Here is an 18,688-nt window from a genome sequence, read left to right on the forward strand (position 1 = left end):
GACAGGGAAAGGGGGAATGGCTAATTGAAGGGTCTTTGAGGACTGGTTTTGGACCCCAGGATTCAAGGCGAATGAGATTTGGACCCCTGGTGTGAGGTTCTATACACCTGCCATTGCCATATAAGATGTGGCATGATGGAACAAAACCAGTGTATGCCTTTGGTTGCAGTCTCAGAGACTATGCGGACATTCCATGTGAACAACACAATACTGGGGAAAGGGTAGCGGATGGCGTGCTAGCGGGGAACAATGGATGGTGTAAAGCAGGGGTGGGGAACCTCTTTCAGCCCAAGGTCCAAATTCAGTTTTGGAGATGCTCTCGGGGGCCACATTCCAGTGGTGGGCAGGGAAAATGGCAAAAGGGTGAGGCCAAAACATCAAACGTAAGAGCTTAAAGCTCTTCCTCCTGATAACTAAGCCTTGGGAGAGGCATTTCAACCTTTTAGAATGGGGGAAAATCTGCACAAAAGCTGGGGAACCACCAAGCGAACAGTGGTGAGGTGAAAGGGGGTTGGGTGTGGCTATCTGGGGACCCTGGAGGGCCAGATTTGGCCCATGGGTCTGAGATTCTCCACTCCTGATGTAAAGGACATAGAATCCTCTAGCAGAAGCCATGCAAACTTGCAAAGTCATAGCAAGCCACAGTGTTTACTTTGACAAGAGCTGCAGCTCAAGCACTATGAAACCAGCCGCTTGTGCTAATGGGAGGTGTGTATGTGTAATGGGGAGAGACCTGCTTTAGAATGAGTGATGATTATAAGCTTTCCCCCCTTCCTGCCTTTTCTTATCCTCTTTAATTTAGCAGGTGGGGGGTGGAGAGGGAAGCAAGACAACGAGGTTACTACAGTTCTCCATGCTCTGATAACCTCTTGTCTGGATTGCTGCAATGCATTATACGTGGGGTGCCTTTGAAAACGGTCCGGAAACTTCAGCTGGTCCAAAATAGGGCAGCAAGATTGTTAACAGGGACTGGCCTGCGAGCTCATATTACGCCAGTACTTTTCCAGCTGCACTGGCTGCCAGTCCATTTCCGGGCCCGATTCAAAGTGCTGGTGTTAACATTCAAAGCCCTTAACGGCTTGGGGCCAGGTTCTCTGAAGGATCGCCTCCTCCCATATGTGCCTGCCCAGACCTTAAGATCATCCTCAGCGGCCCTTCTCCGTGAGCCCCTGCCAAAGGAAGCAAGGCGGGTGGCTACCAGGAAAAGGGCCATTTCTGCTGTTGCACCCCAGTTGCAGAATGAACTCCCTAGAGAGGTTCGTCTGGCGCCTATGTTGTAGGGATGTACGAAAGTCACTTACCTTTTCGAAGGGGGTGATTCGCAGTGGGGGGGAGGCGCTCCGTCCCTCCCCCCGAAATTCTGGCTGGGGGGGAGGCGCTCCGTCCCTCCCCCCCCGAATCCTGGCCGGCCGGGTCTGCAAATGGCGGTGGCCATAGCCGCTGCCGTTTGCGTCCCTGCAGTCAGCTGTGATAGGCTACGTAAACGTTTACGTAGCCTATCACGGCTGAGTAAAAACAAAAACAAAAAACGCGCGTACACAAATGGCGGCGCCCATGGGTGCCGCCATTTGCGTTCCTTATTTTGGCACATCTTAGTCTATGTAAACATTTTCGTAGACTATGGTGAAAATAAGGGGAATGCAAATAGCATAGCGTCTACGCTATTTGCGTTGCCCTTCTTTTCGCCGTAGTCTACGTAAAGATTTACGTAGACTACAGTGACCAAATAAGGAACGCGAATGGCGGCTCCCTATGGGGGCCGCCATTTGCGTACGCGCTTTTTTTTTTAAGTCACCCCGTGATAGGCTACGTGACAATTAACATAGCCTATCACGGCTGACTTTGCAGATCTAGCCGTGATAGGCTACGTTAATCGTCACGTAGCCTATCACGGGGGCGTTTTGTTTTGTTTTTTTTAACTTTTTAGTTCGTGGCCGGGCGAGGTGAGGCGCCTTCTCCCCAGCCTGAATTTCGGCCGGGCGAGGCGGGAAACCTCCCCCCCCGGCCTGAACTTCGCGGGGGGAGCAGCGAAGCACCTCCCCCCCACCGCGAAAAGCTTTGAGGACAGGTAAGTGACTTTCGTCCATCCCTATATGGAGCCTCCATATTCAGAGGCAGTGTATCAGGGGAGCAATGGTGGAGGACTGCTGTTGCCTTCAGGACCTGCTTGAAGGGCGTGATGGAAACATCTGGCTAGGCACTGCTGGATTAGATTGATCTTTGGTCCTGATCTGGCAGACCAAAGTTTAATTAAATCTCCATGTTCGGTGGCAGTCTACCTCTGCATACCAGATGGTGGGGACACATAAAAGGAGGCTGTTGCCCTCCAGCCCTGCTTGTGACATTTTTAGAAATATCTGCTTGGTCACTGTTACAACCAGGATACTGGACCAAGATGGATCTTTGATCTTATCCAGCAGAGCTTTTTTCCTTTCCTTTCCTTTCCTTTCCTTTCCTTTCCTTTCCTTTCCTTTCCTTTCCTTTCCTTTCCTTTCAGTTTCTTTCTTTCCAATTCCATTTAGGCATAGATTATCACAATTTATAAGCTGTCAGGTATTGCATACCATTGCATGTCAAATTTTGTAGAAAAATATGCAGAATTTAAAAAAAAGAACTGGCCAGAAATGTGCATTGCCCCCACAGGCTAAACCAAGAAAATACACATTTTAGGGGAATTTGTGCATTTTTGCACATGCGCATTTTCACAAATGCAAATTTGTGCAAATTTGGAAAAAGATCTGATTCTGTGGATGGGTGGATGGTAAAACGAAAGGCGCCTGACAATCTGTGAAACACAGATGGAATGGATTTCACACAATCTGTGCATCCCTATGGGGGCGGCGGCAGTGCGGGGGAGAGGCTTTAACCTCCCCACCTCGGTGATCTGGGCACTACCAAGATCTCTATTTCCCTGCCACTAATTTATGATTGTTATATATCTGCGTGTGCATGCATCGGTGTGCGTGTGGCTCTGATCCAGCACCATGTGCAGCCCTTGGGGCCAAAAAGATTGTCCAGCTCTGCAGTACATACAGCACTGTAGTGTTTTTGCATGTGCAATTGCATATATGTTTGCTAGAGATAAGAAGCACCTGTTTCTGTATTCCTCCCATACAGCCCACTCTTGCAACATTTAACTTCTAGAGTTAGTGTGGTACAGTCCATAGAGTGTTTGAACAAGGAGACATGGGTTCAGGTTCCTGCTCAGGATTGAGGCTTACTGGGTGGCCTTCTGCAGTCACCATGTCTGTAACAGCTGGCCAGGACTCACCCGACCAAGTCATCCTTCTTTTACTGAAAAGGCCCAGGCAGAGAGGCACCAGGCAGCTAGGCCTGAGTATAAAGTTAAAAGGGAGCACTGCCTGGGGATGGCTTGAGCTGATAAGGGTAGCATGGTACAGCTGTGGGGGAGTGAAGCCTCAGCTGCAACAGCTGGGCCTCATCAAGATGCTGCTAGAAAGCTCCAGGAAGGAGCAGGAAGAGGAAGGTGGCGGGAAGAGCAAAAGAAGGGAAGGCAGGTTGGTGAGAGTGGTTTGCAAGAGGGCCGACAGATACTTTCTTCCAAGGCAGATGCTGGAGGACGGCCTTCCCTGCAACCACCACCCAGGGCTTCTGCTGCTGGGAGACCTGGAGATTACCATTTGGCATCCACCAGAAGACCTCAGGCATATCCAAGCTGGGCTTAGCATCCTACAGCCTGGTCTGGAGAGCTACTTCCCTAGGAATGGACAACCACTAGTGAAGAAAAACTGTGAAGGGTGGCCACCTGAAAAGGTAGTACTTCAAAAGGGGAGAGTTGGACATTTTTGTAATTTAAAGCCAGGGAGTGGGGGAGGGAGGTGTAATTCCTTTCCCTGAGTTGGAAGTCCATATGCTGGCTTGGCCTCAGTGCTGTAACTGCAGAATAAAATTAGGTGGGGCCAGGGGAGAGGGAGAACCACATATGACACCCTGCGCTCCATGGAGAAGAGTGGACTATATATGTAACAAATGAACAAAACAGAACAGATTACCTGGGACAGGAAGCAGAAAATCAGGACCATTGTAGACAAAACAGGGACCATCTGTGTTTATGCTAATATCTCCGCCCACCCCCAACTAATCATTTGTTTCTTGGCTAATCAATAAAACTCTTAATAGTCTCCTTTAAGAGGCTCTCTTATTCATTTAGCCCAGCCGGGTAGTGGCAGGAAACCAATAAGAAAACTGTACGCTGGTTTAACACAACCTGTCCTGCAGTGGGGCAAATGTGTGTGTGCATGTGTGAAAATGCACAAATTCCCCTAAAATGTGTATTTTCTTGGTTTAGCCTATGGGGGCAATGCACATTTCTGGCCAGTTCTTTTTTAAAATTTTGCATATTTTTCTACAACAAAATTTGCGCAAAAATTCAGGAAAGTTAAAAAGGTGGTCTGCAAGTCCGTGGAATCCACCCAACAGTGGAGAAGCCAGTCCACTGTGGAATCTGTGGGTCGGATTCATGAAAATATGGACTCATTTGGTTATGTTGTGGATTTCTCCAACTTCCCTACCCCACAGCAACCCTGGCCAGGATCACTGAGGGGGGTGGATGCAGCACCAGAGCAGTAGTATTTTCCTCACCGCCCAGCTGATGGACTAGGCTGTAGGGGAAAGTGGGTGGGGCTCCCCAGGCTGCAGGAGGAGTGGCAGAGGGTTGCATGCCCCTCCCCCCAGTGTAGTATTTGCCAGTTCATATGTTATAGCAGCTGGTAAGGTTCAGTTTGGCTGTTGATAAGACTCTGCTTGTGTTGCCCTTGAGGAATGTGGCCCATCGGGCTACCCCATGTGGCAGAGCCAATTCAGTGGTGGCACCCGGGCTATGTTGCTTCCAGTAGAGATTTGGCTGTCCCCAACAGTATTGACCTTCAGGGGGCACCTAAAGACATATTCATCTATATAAGTGTTTGGGTTTTAGGCACTATGTTATCTGATTTGTTGCACTGTTTTATATGTGTTGTTAGCCACCCTCGGCTCCTTATGAGAAGGAGGGAGAGAAGAAAGGGATACCTGTCAGTGGGCTTTATGAGTGCAGGCAACCCTCCAGTCACGTCTCTAATCCGTCCTCCCGGGAGACAACATACCTGGCGAGTCCACGGGTCTTCACGACATACTGGGTCTCGATCCCACACAGCAAGGAGTCTCCCACTACTACCACTCTTCTCTTCTTGTTGTAGGCCTGGGTTTCATCTCCTCTGCTTGGCTGACCTTCAGCCTCTTGCTCACTCTCCTGCGGGGTCCCCTGTACTTCTTCCTCTGTAGGCTGTCCTCCAGTCTTGCCCTCAAGTACCTGGAATCGGTTCCACAGCTCCACTGCTTCCACGGGTGCAGAGTGGCGTCTAGTTCTTCTGATCCTAACTGTCACCCTTTTCCAAGGAGTATCCTCTACTCCATTTTTCTTCACCTCAGCATTTCCCACTGCCTCATCTTGCTGTTGCTCTTCAAGCTTCTGGTCTTCCCTTTGCTGCTGCAGTTCCCCCGTTCTGTCCAAGAACTCTTCGTCTTCTCTTATTCCCCGGGGGGTCGCCACTCGCTGCTCCAGTCCTCTTCCTTTCTCTTCCAGCAGCGTGATCGACTTGCACCTGTTGCAGGTGTAGGCCACATTGATCTCAGGCAAGAAAACAAACACTGCACACACCTTGCGGGTCACCACCGCTGGGGAGAGTCTTTTCCTTCCATGGTCTCTTCCCTTTTCGTTTCTAGCTTTCTGATGGTACTGGAATAGCCTGTGCTTTGCCCTCTATTCACTGGGAGTTAACAACACAGTCCCATGCTTTGCCTTTGTCTCCTCTTCCACAGCAACTCCTCTGCCAAACTCCTGTTTGCTTTCCCTCTTTGCTCATTCTCTGGGAGCTTGCTTGCTTGTATAGCCCCTAGACGAGCGGGGGCAGCTTCCTCTCCTCTGCTCACCTAGGAGGCAGGAAACAGCTAGGAGACAGGCAGCTTCATGTGTTCATTTTACTTTGCTTGTGGACTTACCAGAGGCATCTGGCTGGCCACTGTTGGAGACAGGATGTTGAACAAGGTGGGGCTCATGCACAAATATTTTTATGGAGGCCAAGTCTATCAGCTGCTATTCACCAATGGAACTTCCATGTACAGCAACAGTCTACTTCTGAATAACCATATGCTGAAGGACAAAGAGTGTGTGTGTGTGTGCGTGCAGAAGGGGCAGGGTTGTGGCTTTCCATTGGGGCATCTGGCTGTCCACTGCTGGAAACAGGATGCCGAACTAGATGGACCCCTTGGCGTGATCCAGCAGGGCTGCTTTTACGTTGTTTATTTTTAGAATTCAGTTATTAAAAATCCATTCCTTTATTTTAGACCCTACTTTTCAGCCTGCAAAAGGCACTCCCCCATCCCCACTTGGATAACGAAGCTAAAAAGCCAACAAAATACAGAGCGTGCTTTCAGACAGAGGGCTTCTGGCACTAATAAGTAAAAGGCATTGTGCAACAATTCCCCCCTCCCTTAATTTTTCTTTGGAAAGGAAAAAAGACAGAAGACACATTGGGAAAACACAAGAGGGTTACAAGCAGAAGATGTCTTCTAGACACCCCCCCACCCCCAATTCTCTAAATGAGGCAGTGCAATTGCATTTTGCACAATAAATGCCTCCCATTTTAAAGCAATATGACTCAAAGAGAAAAGTGGCTTCAAAATCGATATTACCACAAAATCAGCTATCAAAGATAAGGCCTATATAGCTCAGGGGAAGAGGATGTGCTTCGCCTGGTGAAGGTGCCAGATTCATTCTCCAGTTTTAAAATGCAGAAGCTGAATCTTGGGAAGTAAGGGTGAATTCATGGAGGGCTTAGAATGGTGGGGTGGGGGGACCACAGCTTAATGGTGGAGCATGTGTTTTGCATGCAGAAGATCCCAGATTTAATCTCCAGTATTTCCAGGCAGGGCTGGAAAAAAATCCCTGCCTGAAACCCCGGAAAGACGCTGCCAGTCAGTGTTAGCAATACTGGGCTAGATGGACCATTGGTCTAATTCAGTATGAGGAAACTTCCTATATCCATATATAGGGATGGCGGAGAATTCCGCCACAGATTTCAGTGAGGCCGAATGCACTGGCCCCCCGAAACCCGTGGTGGAACGGCCTCCCACCCCCGCCCCCCGCGGAATCGCCCCTGCGACGAAAGCTTACCTGGGGCGGATGTTCCGGTGGCAGCGGCAGCTGGTCTCTCGGCCAGCTGCTGCGGACTCAAATGGTGGCCACCATGCCATTTGTGTAGCTGCCTTTGCCGTGATAGGCTATGTAAATACTTACGTAGCCTATCACGGCAAGCAAAAAAACCCAAACCGCATACGCAAATGGCGGTGGCTACGGCGGCTGCCATTTGCATTCCGTTTTTTTCACTGTTTTAGCCTACGTAAATATTTACGTAGGCTAAAATGGCAAAAAAAATGAACACAAATGGCGCCCACTATGCTATTTGTGTTCCCCTTTTTTCGCCGTAATAGCTTACGTAAATATTTATGTAGGCTGAAACAGAGAAAAAAATGGAACGCAAATGGCGGCCACTGTAGCCGCTGCCATTTGCGAACGTGGGGTTTTTTTCCCCGGAAGTCTGCCCAGCGGCCGGATGTCCAGCTGCGGGTGGCCCCGGCCGGCGGCTCTGTGGAATCTCCGCGGAGCGGAGCCGGCCGGATCAGGTTTTCGGGGGGAGGTGCAGAGCACCTCTCCCCCCCCCCCACAAATCACCCTGTTGAAAAGGTAAGTGACTTTCATACATCCCTATCCATATATTGCTATTCAGGGTTATCAGTGTTGGGCTGGGTGGACGAATGGACTGATTCCTCAGTAGGGAAGAAATTTGTTCAGTTCGCATTTTAATGCAGACTTACCTAATTTGCATTTTGAACCATTATGTTAAGCAAAACTCAGGTATCCTTTGAACTCCGCACTTCTCTGAATTGAGCAAAGGAGTTTTCCATTCAAACAAATGTGTACAAAAATGTGTATATTAGAGGAAATACTGTTTAAACATAAATTATATTTGGAAAACCACTTGCAAAAATAGTTTAGGAGATCTGTACAAAAAAGCTTAGGAATTTTTATGCAAACCTTTAAAAAATTCTCAGAGTTTGGGATAACCACATTAAAGACTAGAGTAGTTCTCAGAGATTGAGATAAACCTAACCTAAGATTGGAAAAATGAGGAGCTGAGAGAAACTGAAACTGACACATTCGTCCATCTCAGAATAAGGCAGCTTCATATGCTTAGGCGAGGGCCAGAACTCAGTGGGTGGATCCCTTGGGTTACATGCAGAAGGTCTCAGGTTCTGTCTCTGCCATCTCCAGTTAAAAGGATCTCAGGTGATGGGAAAGACCCTGGAGAACTGCTGCTGGTTGGAGCAGGCAATACTGCGCTAGAGGGACCAATGTCCTGACTCGGTTTTGTATAATGATAAAATACATCCTGACCGCAAGCGGGATTCATCCGCTAGGCCAAAGGAAACTCTGTCTGGAGGCAGCAGATCAGGGGAGTGTCCCACCTTAAGAAACTCAAGTCTGTTCCCCTCTCCCTGTTTGTTCGTTTACCTCTCTTCCTGCACTTTCCTCTCTCCTCTCGCCACCATGCCCCCACCCGCTCTGCTCTTGATGGTAACTGGTGCCCAATTTACCGTAATTGCCTGGGCAGCTGGCCAAAGCACAGAAAGCTCTCCCTAGCTTCAAACAGATCCTTTTCTCTCTCTTACAGCAAAGCCTAATCTCTGAGTTGATCCCAAAATCAGAGATGGCAAAACAGTGGCCCTCCTTTGCTCACATCCAGTCTCAGATGACAGAGGGTGTTGTTTGGGGCTCATATCACAAAGGGATCAGCCCCACGGTCTCTTTTTTTCTGATGCCACTGTTGAGCCTCTGAGCATGTCAGGAGTTAATAATCCAGCAAACTCCTCTGAGCATATGCAGAATGCCTTGCCTTCACAGCAGGGGATAGGTTTTGGAGGAGAAAGTCCAGGCCTGTCATCAGAAACATTTGTAGGAGAGGAATCATCATGCAACAGCCAGGATGTAAATACAGATCACCTGATCTGTTTGAAAGTTATTTAATTGCATCCAGGTTTAATAATATTAAAATATAATTTATAACAAAATGTACAGCTCCTATCAGGGCTACAGCCCAGGGAATCTAGAAACTTGTGGGTGGAGCTTGACAGAATCTAGCCTTTAGGACCCAAACATGGTTACCTTGACAGAACATGCTTCTACTGAGAATGTAGTGTAGTGATTAGAGTACTGGAGTAAGACTAAGGAGACCTCCATTCAAATCCCCACTTTGCCACAAAACTTATTGGGTAGCCTTGGCTTGCGCTCTCTCTCTCTCTCTCTCAGCTTAACCTACCTCACAGGGCGGTTGTAAAGCTAACATTGAGGAGGTAGGGGATGTAAATGTAATAAATTACTACTACCTGGTTGGCAACTTGCCAACTCGATGCCTGGATTATTTTAATTTCCTTCCAGACCCAGCAGAATTACCAAGCACTGTGCTTAAATGCCAGCACTGCTGTTTAAGTCATCTCGCCAACAGGGAAACTGAGTGGAACAAAACCATTTTTTCCCTTCCAAGTGGGGCAATCAAATTTCAAAGCAGCAGAGAAGAGAAAGCGGAGGAGATGAGCCTCCAAATGGCAGGACAGGCCTATGCTGGTTACAGGCAACGTTTGTGTTTTTAATATCTGTTGCTTGATGCCTGGTGTTGCCAATGAACCATTCAATTGATGGCTTTGTTCCAGGTCATGAGAGACAGGCCTGGGCAGGCCACTGGGGCTCCACCTTTCCTTCCCCCCTCCCCCGCCCTTTTCTATTTTTACACAAGAAAACTATGTATTGATTTTGTTTTTTCAGCCATTTTTATCCCTCCCTCCCCAAAACATGAGAGGTGCTTTTAACCCCTTTTCTGCTGTTCTGCCAGTGGGAAAGTTGCCAGTTTTTTGACAAAGAAATCTGGCTCTTCCTGCACCTTGAACAAAAACCTTGAGTGGGAACTCATGAAAGAGCCTTTTCTGTTGCAGTGCCTGGAATGTGGACTCCCTGGTCTGGCAAGACACATTCGACCTCCTGTTTGTTGAGCAGGGCTAGTGTCAAAGGTAGGCATGGTTGGGCACCTGCTGATGGCTGACAGCCCAGCACGGGCCCACTGATAACAGCCCTTCTGGAGTTACTCTTCCTCCTTGTTAGGAATGTGTGAGAATTTCATTTCAGTTTGCAAATCACTCAGAAATGCCCCATTTGCAATCCTGAACAGGAGTGTATTTTCTCTGAAAATGTTTGCAAATTCCTGGACTTTGCAAAATGTTCACAAAATGTGTACTTGAAAATGTGCAACTTTTGTCAAGATGTGCAACTTTTAAAGTCACCCACACTTTGTTCTATGGGGGAAATTTCCACAATTTGGGGATTTTTTTTCACAATGTTCGTGGTCAGTAGCTGTTTGTTTTGTGCAATTTCCCCATTAGTGCAAAACGAACAGCAATGGCAAACACAAGCACAAATGGAGGAGAGACGAACAGCGAGTGGCTGTTAGGAGAATCTTGGTGAGCTCAAACATGACTTGTTCGCCCCTCCCTACTTCTGTCACCTTTGCAACCTTCTTGTTCACCTGCCTCTCGCCCTGGTAGTGGTAAGAAGGAGGAGCAGGTTGCCACGGCCTGCTTGCTCCCTGGCTCTCTGCCTGTCAAGCAAGCAAGTGATACCAATGATGAGAAAGAGGGGGAGGAGCAATCATATGAAAGTGGGACATTTGTGTGTCTTTATTTTAAAATGGAGAATATGCAGTGTCCTCTAGAATGTTTAAGGTATTTCCAAACCAGCCAGGAAGCTGAAATTTGGTGCACCTCTATAGCCCAACTTTTAATTTATGAATCAGGTTAAGTCAGCCTTCCCAACCTGGCACCCTTCAAACATGTTGGACTAGAATCACAGAATAGTAGGGTTGGAAGGCCCTACAAGACCATCGAGTCCAGCCCCCTGCTCAATACAGCAATCCAAGTCAGAGCATCCCTGACAGGTGGCTGTCCGGCCTCGTCTTGAAGGCCTCCAGTGTGGGAGAGCCCACCGCCTCCCCAGGTAATGGGCTCCATTGTCGTATTGCTCTAACAGTCCGGAAGCTTCTCCTGATGTTCAGCCGGAATCTGGCTTCCTGCATCTTGAAGCCTTATTCCATGTCCTGCACTCTGGGATGATTGAGAGGAGATCCTGGCCTTCCTCTCTGGGACCACCTTTCAGGTATTTGAAGAGCGCTATCATAGGAGAGTCTTTTGCAAACTAAAGGAATTCTGTGGTTGAAAAAGGGCATTGGACAGGGTTATTTATAGATAGATAAATAGATGTTAAGAGTACCCCTTTATCTGTGTTTGCGTGTGCATGCATGAATGTGCACCCTGTATGTGTGCTACCTACTCTGGTTTCTCTCTCCCCATCACTAACTATTCTTTCTGTCTTTCTTTCCTTCCTGTCTCTTTGGCTGCCCTCCCTCCCTCCCTCTCTGGCTCCTCTTTCTGTCTGTCTCTCTTTCTGGTTTTACTCTGCTCTGCTTTCTCCCCCCACCCCAGGCTTCTGTCTGTCTTGTCTGTCTGTCTGTCTGTCTTGTCTGTCTTTCTCTGTGTCTCTCTCTCTCCAAAGCACATCCAAAGCAGCAGCACAAGCAGAAATACATCGCGGGACCTCCTCCAACATGAGGTTAATTCTGTTTCATGGCTATATATTACTGCCAATAACAGAGGCAGTAGGCCTCCATATCCCAGTTGCTGGGTAACTTGAACGAGAGGGTGCTGTTGTGCTCATGTCCTACTTTGGGGCTTCCCATTGGGGCCTCTGGTTGGCTGCTGTGGGAAAAGAATGCTGGATTATGTAAATTTGGTCCTGATTAACCTCAGAACCTGCACCAAATGGGTCCGAAGCACCCCAGTGGGTAACCAAGCAATTCCAACAGGTAAACATCAACCCAAAACACCACTACAGAGAAGATTGCAACTTCAAGCCATATTTATGGCTTTATTGCTGAAAATTCAGGAGAAATACAAAACAAAGAAAATAGCATGGTGGTTATATGAGCATTCGAAATTCTCTCTCTAATTAGAGGGAAAGAGAATGCAACAAAAACAGAAGATAAATCAAAAGAATTGCAGTTGCCAAAGCTGGTACTATGAACTTGGCCAATAAGATAACGGATTGAGCCTCTAACATTGTTATGACTCCTCTTTCCAGCTCACTCCTGTTTACTACTTGCGGTTCAAAGCTAAACAAAAACAATTCAACCTGTGTGTTAACCTGCCCGTGGCCGCCTCCTGCTTCTTACTTGAATACAAAACTTATGCTGAAGCATTACTAAGTTCCCCTAGGCATAGGAAGAGTAGAGGAAGGAGTTAGAGTGAACAGAAAACTCAAGACTTGGGAATAATTCGAGTTGTCACCTCCAAAGATGGGATTCCAAATCCCCTCCTTAGATATAACCTCCAAGTCTCAAGCTTAAGGAACACCCCAAGTCCCAAACTCAGAAATCACTCCAAGTCCCAAAGTCTAAAGAGGTCCATAGTTGCCTAAGTCCGTGGGTCTGGTGGCACGGCAGAAGGAGGGAAGTGGAGCAGCAGGAGGAACAAAAAGCACCACCCCCGGAGCTCCCATTCCCTGGGCTTTTATACCCCCGCTCTGGTCAAAGGCGGGGCCCAAGGAGCAATGAGACGAGCAGCCTCCAATAGAAAAGGGGTGCACGTGGTTAGAGCATTTGCCCACCCATCAGAAGCAAGGTGCCTCATCCATCTCCCACAATTTCATGTGTCTGGGGAACGTGTCTGGCGCCATTACAAACGGGCTGCTTTGAAATGTCCCAACATACGACCCACAGTCTGCCACCTGGGCATGCTATCTTGATTGACGCTTTTCTCTTTGGTGTATCTTCTTTGAACTCCGGTCATCTTTGGCCATGTTTGGTCATATCCGCCCAAACGCCTCCTCCCAGTTGTCGCTCGTGCTACGCTTCCCCGCCCAACAAGCATCGAGTAGGGGCATTCTCTTATCAGCAGGTGTACACCACGAGAAGTCAAAACCGTGCTTTTCCTCCTCTCAGTAAGCATCTGAGCATGCTCAGTTCTTCGGTTCGTCTCGCTCATGCACTCTGCCAGCACGTCACGGCCTTGAGCAAGCTCTGTGAAGCCGCTTGTAAAGACAGCTGCATTTCCCCCCCTTCTTCAAAGACAGTCCTGCAAACTCTCAGTTAGAGTCTCAGTTAATGAAATAACATCATTTAGCATAGAGTCAAACTTCACGGTCCTCGCCCAGGGGTCAAGAGTCTGGAATACAAAGCTGCTTATGAGTCTGGGGTCTTCTAGGGGCTCTTCCTGTAGGCCTCTCCCAGATTAAATTGGCCATCTTTACTCTTTGTTAACCCTTTTCAGCACCAGATTAACAGATTAGAGAGGCCTTTGGTGTGATGCAGCACTGCTCTTCTTACGTTCTGATCTCTGCATTAGGACTATACTGTATGCAAAGTCCTGGCATAATCACCTTCCTCCCCCTACCAAGCAGAGGCAAGGCCCAAATAATTCAGAGATGCATTGGGCACCCTCTTCTTGTCTGGGCTCGTAGAATCATAGAATAGTAGGGTTGGAAGGGGCCTACAAGGCCATCGAGTCCAACCCCCTGCTCAATGCAGGAATCCAAGCCAGAGCATTCCTGACAAGTAGCTGTCCGGCTTCACCCTGAATGCCTCCAGTGTGGGAGAGCCCATTGGTTCCATGGTCGTATTGCTCTAACAGTCAGGAAGTTTTTCCTGATGTTCAGCCAGAATCTGGCTTCCTGTTACATCTGCTAAAGCAGCCTCCCCCAAGCTGGTGCCCTCCAGATGTTTTGAACTGCAACTCCCATCATCCTTGACCACTGGCCATGCTGGCTGGGGCTGATGGGAGCTGTAGTCCAAAACATCTGGAGGGCGCCAGGTTGGGGAGGCTGTGCTGCAGGCACACTAGCAGTTCAGGACAGTCTCTGGAAATGGTGAAGCGAAGGTCTGCAGGCCTTAGGTGCTGTTAAGGCACAGGGGCTGGTGAAAAAGTTGGCAACCCTACTGTCTGTACAGTCCCAACACCACCCCCTTCCCTTCCCCACCCCCCTGCCCTGAAACCTTCAGGCTCCATTAGCCAGACCAACTCTAGCAAGTTCAGCCAGAATTTGCAGCAGGAACAAATCGTTTCATTGGGGTTATTTATATAACAGGTAATTATACAAGTGGAGCTGTTCCGGGTTTTATGTAAAGGGCTGCACTCTCTCCCTCTCTGTCTGTATGTGTTGAGGCACCGGCAAACAACAGAGCTGCTTAAAATGTGGTCTTACCTCTGTCACACATACTTCCACACTCCTGATTTTCTCGGACTTTCTGCTCCCTTGCTGTCCCTGTTTTGTCCCTCCCTACCTGTACAGAGCATTAAAACAAACACACACCTGCCACCTGCAGTTGGAGTGGTACAGTTCAGAATTCGACCTCCTGAGCTTTATACAGCCTCATCTTGTGACATGTGTTATATTCGTGGCTTGAATTTCCACTCAAGCTAGGAAGAGAAGATCTTGAAATACAGCCAATTCCTTGCCAGTAGTAATAAGCAACCTGGTTTCTGCACACTGAATGGTCTTCCAAATGGGGAACGAAGAGAATCTCTCACTTCCAGAACAGTGGGTGGCATTTTCCTTGTGTCAAGAGGTTGATTTTGAGGGGTGCATTATCAGCATGTTGCCTTTTTGTCAGACTTCTGCTCCCTCCCTTGGATAACTAGAAATTAAATTTCTGATTGCGGGGTGGATGTATTTGGACTATAGTGCCAGTTGGACATGAAATGCATGCACAGGAGGTAGGCGTGAATGAATCTGTCACTTTTGGCATCCCTCGGTTTCTCATTTTTCCAATCTTTGGTTCATCCTGAATGTTGAGATTTTTTTAAAAAGCTTGTATAAAAATGTGTAAATATTTTTGTGCACATTTCTCCTAATATATGCATTTTTGTATGCATGTTTGGCTAATATAAACAGTTTTTTGCAAACAGTTTTCCTAATATGCCTATTTTAATCCCCCCCCCCAAATATACGCCTTTTTGTATGCATTTTTTTATTTGAGAACTCTTGCAAAATTCGGAAAAGCGTGAATTTCAAAAGGATAGTTTCGGTTCACATACTGGTTCGAAAGGGTGATGTTAGGTGGGTTTGTGTTGACAAGCAGACTGAACAAATTTCCCTCCATCCATCACAGGAAGGAACACGGAAGTGCCATCAACCACCTGACTGCATTTATCACACCATAAGTGGTATAGTTTATTTTGAAGTTGTGAGAATGTAATATAGTCCAATTTTAATCCCTCCCCTTACACACACAATATATATCTTTCACCCAAGGAACAAATGCCCTCCTTATTTAAAAAAGGGGGGCACAGGACAGGGTATTGTGGTTTTAATGAACAGAGTAAGGTGTGTTGGGTGGGTGGGGGTGTTCCTGCAATTGTTTGTTCTCAGTTGCAGTTCTATCTATCTATCTCCTATCTTTTTACCCAAGCTGGACTAGACGCGGTTCACAATTTAATTTTTTTTTTAAACGCAACAAAACTAGAAATATAACAGACAATAAATGATTAAAATGGCAGTTGTTAAAATGTGGTAAAGAGGCAGTCATTAACTTTAATGAAGCTGAATTGGATGGTGGGAAGCTTAAGCCAACGTGCCTCCAAATGGAAGGGTCCTAGCACGAACCATCATAAACCGTTGTGCAGCAAAGCATTGTACAAAAAATATCTGTTTTTTGTCCTTAATGGATTTTCTGCAGTAAGGAGCAAGATGGAAGAAGTGGTACGAAAATACAGGAGGGTTATGTGTGGAAGACAACAACATCTGGACCCCCTGTGAAATTCTGTGAATGAGTCAGGGCGATGGCACCGTAAAAGCCTCATTTGGAAGCACTCCTGGTTCCTGGTATAAGAACAGGAGTGTTACAATTACACCTCAGTTATCCCTGATATTCATCTGTCACCTAGACAGCAACACATGTGTAACACATGTTAAGAGCCACATTGTTGGCAGCCCTCAAACCAGGCCACATGGAGATTACGTGTGAATTGTGGTTCTGCATACGAATGCTGGGAGTGGGCACCAGGGGACAGCCATTTAAGGTGGCCATATTCACATCACCAAAAAAGAGGAAATGCAGGAGGACAAAAGAGGATGCACCTTTGCATAGAATCTGCATCTGCGAATGTATATGTACAGATGACAATTTAGAAATACTTACTATAATTTAAACAAGAAATAGAGTGCCTTTGACCCTAGTGGGGAAGTTCCTCTCCCTTCTTTATCTTTAAAGTGGATTTGGATTGGGCAGTCCTTCAAATGGTCCTCTGTAAAGTAGGACACCTGGGTACCCTGTAACCATTCTTTTAGAGGACAGGTGATAGCCGAACTGAGTGGTAAGAGTGCAGACTTTGCATGCAGAAGGTCCCAGGTTTAATCCCTTTCTGCTTGGAGACCCTGGGGAGCCGCCGCCAATTAGAGGAGGCAGTAGATGGACCAGTGGTCTGATGAGTTACAAGGCACAGAATCATAGAACAGTAGGGTTGGAAGAGGCCTACAAGACCATTGAGTCCAACCCCCTGCTCAGTGCAGGAGTCCAAGTCAAAGCATCCCTGACAGGTGGCTGTCCAGCCTCGTCTTGAAGGCCTCCAGTGTGGGAGAGCCCACTGCCTCCCCAGGTAATGGGCTCCATTGTCGTACTGCTCTAAGAGTCAGGAAGTTTTTCCTGATGTTCAGACGGAATCTGGCTTCCTGTATCTTAGCCCGTTATTCCGTGTCCTGAACTCTAGGATGATGGAGAAGAGATCCTGGCACAGAGAGGAATCTCTGTGACAACCTTTCAAGTACTGGAAGAGCGCTATCCTATCTCCCCTCAGTCTGCTCTTCTCCAGGCTAAACATGCCCCATTCTTTCAGCCTCTCCTCATAGGGCTTTGTTTCCAGTCCCCTGATCATCCTTGTTGCCCTCCTCTGAACCCTCTCCAGTTTGTCTGCACCCTCTTTAAGGTGCGGTGCCCAGAACTGGACACAGTACTCCAGATGAGGCCTAACCAGTGCTGAGTAGGGGGGAACTAGTACTTCCCGGGATTTGGAAGCGATGCTTCTATGAATGCAGCCCAAAAGAGCATTTGCCTTTTTTGCGGCCACATCACATTGTCGGCTCATATTCAGCTTGTGATCAACAACAATTCCAATATCCTTCTCGCTTGTAGTGTTGTTGAACCACGTATCCCCCATCTTGTAACTGTGCCTTTGGTTTCATTTTCCTAGGTGCAGAACTTGGCATTGATCCCTATTCAGTGTCATTCTGTTGTTTTCTGCCCAGCGCTCCAGTCTATCCAGATCACTTTGAATTTCGTTTCTGTCTTCCAGAGTATTAGCTATCCTACCCAATTTTGTGTCATCTGCAAGATGCCATCTCCCATCACCCCCAGTCACCATGTCGTTGGCCATGCTAGCTGGGGATGATGGAAACTGCAGGAGACCAGGTTACGGAAGGATGAGTTACATTAATTGAGTTAACCAACTAAAAAGCATCCCTGAACAACTGGGCAACATGTTTTCCTCTCTATTTTATGTTATATTATGTAAAATTTATAAAAACTGCAGAGAGCAAGCACCATCTCAGAAGAGGCATATCATTTTCATCCTTATGCAGGAAAAAGCCAGCTTCCAAGATGGCAACTGCTGCATCTAATACTTGCACCATCTAAAAATGAAGATTTTTTCCCCTCTTCAAAACTGTTTATGCAGATTTAGGCTGCAATCTTATGCCCATGTACCTGGGAGTAAGCCCCATAGGTTCTTATTTCTGAGTAAACTTGCATAGGATTGCTGTATGAATCAGTTGATTCATCAGTGGATTACAGCTAACTTGATTCTGGGAGATCACCCAGATGTCTATGCAATTATGTTCTTTAGCCATGAAGGCCATACTTCCATGGCCAAGCTGCTCTTGGAGAAGGGTGGCCACTTTACACATCACTAAAATAGAGGCATCACCGTCCAAAAGAGGACACAGAGTTGCATAAAAAATGCATATGAATTGCTGTTACCTGTTGTTTGGCAAATGCAAGGCCCCTGCTCTGCTCTCCCTTCTTATGGTTCTATATCTTTAATCCAGACTTGGATGGTCAGCCTTTCAAATAGAGCAGGGGTGGACAGCTTGTGGTCCTCCAGATGTTTTGGCCTACAGCTCCCATCATCCCTCACCATTGGCTGTGCTGACTATGGCTGTTGGGAGTTGTAGACAAAACATCTGCAAGGCCATAAGTTGCCCACCCCTGAAACAGAGGACTGTCACACGGCCACCCAATCCAGGAGTAGTGTCTGATTTTAATCTTAATTTTGTATTTTTATCAGCTGCTCTTTTCTTTATTTGATGATTGACATTTGGCTGCCTTCGGTGTTAATGTGCGAATTGGAAAGGCAGAATAGCTAGCTATTTAAATAAATAAAAAGAAAGAAAGAAAACCAGATGCCAGGAGCACCATCACAAGTATGTTCATCCAGGCTTCTCCACCATCACTCCTGAAAATCAGCAAAAGGGGCCCCTCCAACTTTGCTGCTTCCAAACGGAATGGTGAAATTGGAGGTGGGGGAAGACATTGCAACAGAT

At 47.3% G+C, this 18,688-nt stretch overlaps 1 protein-coding gene across 13 annotated transcripts in view; it reads left to right on the forward strand.

The window, feature by feature from the left end:
- Window positions 1–18,688, forward strand: part of LOC146334054 (nuclear factor 1 C-type-like) — a 280,437-nt gene that overhangs the window by 119,989 nt on the left and 141,760 nt on the right. The window lies entirely within an intron of this gene.

The sequence above is a fragment of the Heloderma suspectum genome, chromosome W (genome assembly GCF_057233095.1).
Source record: "Heloderma suspectum isolate Gila_16-S chromosome W, 16-S_ref, whole genome shotgun sequence".
In the NCBI taxonomy this organism is placed as follows: Eukaryota; Metazoa; Chordata; class Lepidosauria; order Squamata; family Helodermatidae; genus Heloderma; species Heloderma suspectum.